The sequence below is a fragment of the Mus caroli genome, chromosome 10, assembly GCF_900094665.2.
Source record: "Mus caroli chromosome 10, CAROLI_EIJ_v1.1, whole genome shotgun sequence".
Taxonomy (NCBI): Eukaryota; Metazoa; Chordata; class Mammalia; order Rodentia; family Muridae; genus Mus; species Mus caroli.
Window position 1 is genome coordinate 118,262,698 of NC_034579.1, and position 2,325 is coordinate 118,265,022.

The 2,325-nt window shown below is 43.2% G+C and overlaps 1 pseudogene; it reads right to left on the bottom strand.

The window, feature by feature from the left end:
- Positions 1–324: 324 nt before the first annotated feature.
- LOC110302768 overlaps positions 325–2,325 on the bottom strand; it is a 36,349-nt pseudogene continuing 34,348 nt past the window's right edge.

Sequence of the window (2,325 nt, forward strand, 5' to 3'; positions counted from 1 at the left end):
GGGGACTGCAGCTAGTGACAGGGTCCTGCTGTCCAAGAACAGGTGAAATGCTACCGTCTCTTCAGGGTCTCTGGGGTTTCGAGCCTTAGTTCAACCAGGAACCACAGATGGTCCTACAGGTGATAATAGACTGAACCTCTGAACCTATAAGTCAGCTGCAATTAAATGCTGTCCTTTATAAGAGCTGCCTTGGTCATGGTGTCTCTTCACAGCAGTAAAACCCTAAGACAGATCCTAATCTAACGCAATTCCCTTTCTTTACCAGAAAACTATTAATTGGGTTTTTGAACCCTACTAAGTGGAGAATAATTTGGCATAAGCCTTCTAAACACTATGGTTGTTTCTAGGGCTTTGCTTGCAGGAGAAGACAGCAGACCTGTCTCTACCCAGATCACAACTTATCTTGACCAAGAAGGTAAGGACCAGCTAAAATGGCAGCGATTGTCACCCAGACACCAAGAATGAATGGACTTGAATCTGCGGCATCAGCTGGTCTAGCTACACCAGTAGGCAATCTGCTATGGGAGTCGGGAAGCTTGGAAAAGGAGGGAGTATCCTGGTGGCTCACTATATAAAGGTCCCTGCAATCAAGACTGACTTGAATTTAGTCTCTAGTATCCTGAGTGGTAGAAGGGAGGAGCCAGATGCTGGAAGCTGCTCTCTAACCTCCGCTCACACATCGCCTACCCTACCCCTGACAGAAATAAATGTAATCGTTTCTTTTAAGTGTAGGGTTCATGGCCACTACTGGCACCTCCCCTTCTGGGTGATAGCTTCACAGTCGTGACCAGAAGCATGCAGAAGGAAGAGAAGAGCAAGCCCCAGTGGCAGGGTGGGAAGAACTGGGCTGGAGATTTTTAACATCATTGTTTTCTGAAAGTAGCCATGGGCGGCACCAATCAAAGTCATCCAGAGAAATGAGACATTCTGAAAGGGCCCAGGGTTATCAAACAGGGCTCATGTCAAACTGATAATTTAATTTTTTTTATGATTTAAGCAAAGATTATTATGCTATCCATACATTTCTGGAAAATTGAGGGAAGGGCTGGGGACTACAATTTCGTTTGACGGGGACTACACTGCTCCCTGCAGAAATGAACTTGCCAATCCTGATGTGAACTCTGTGAGTGGCTGCTGTGTTGCCTGTGTTAAGACTGATGACACCAGAGACTCTATTTTCAATAGAGTCTCTAGCACCAAGCACCCAGTAACCTACAGAACACATCTTAGATGCCAAACCCTATGCCCATAAGTCAATATCTAATATTATTTATATGTCACGTGTTAGTAAAACAAAGCTATTTGCATGCTGAACTTGAAAATTACATTTTTTTTAAAAAGTATTTTATTTATTTTTATAAGTACACCACAGCTGTCTTCAGACACACCAGAAGAGGGCATTAGATTCCATTTTGGATGGTTGTGAGCCACCATGTGGTTGCTGGCAATTGAACTCAGGACCTCTGGAAGAGCAGTCAGTACACTTAACCTTTGAGCCACCTCTTCAGCCCTGAAAATTACATTTTTCGATGTGTGTGTATCTATGTGTCTGTGTTCCTCAGTGTGTCATGGTGCACTGTGGGGATCAAAGGACAACCAATAGGAGTTAGTTGTCTCCTCCCACTATGTGTGATCCAGAAATCAGAGCTGGGGTGTCAGGATTGGCAGCAAGCACTCTTACCAGCAGGGCTATCTTGCCACCCACCACGCTAAACCTTTTTAGGTTCTTACAGAAAACACTGAGGATTCTGCCATCCTGACCACATGTATCCAAGCTTCCTCTTCAACTTACTCCCCAGAAGATGGCAAGAGATTGTTCATGAACTGAGGACCAAGCTACCTTCGCTCACCCTCACCACCCTCACCACCCTCACCACCTCATTGGTTAAAGAACGTTCCCTCTCACACCTCCAGAAAGAATGGGGGTTTAAACCTGTTTTGAATAAAACCAGGCAATTTTATGATTTTTTTCATGGCACATAATTATTACACTTTTGTAAGTATATTTTTCCTATAATTTTCTCCATCAACAAGAAATCTATGAATAGTTTAAGAAAGCACAAATATATATTTCATTTATTATCACAGTGTATTTAGAATCTGGGGGGAAAGTGAGTAGACTTGCCTAGCATCACTGCAGGCCCCCAGGGCCTAGACTTTGGATTAATCCACTTCAGTTAGTCTAAAAGCAAGCCTTTCAATACTTACAGGGGAGTTAGACCAGGAAGTGTTTTATTTATGGTTTTTTCTCAAATATTTTTAAGTTAATTAGTTTCAAGTTATCTGTATACACAGAGAGAGAGAGGGAGAGAGAGGGAGGGAGGG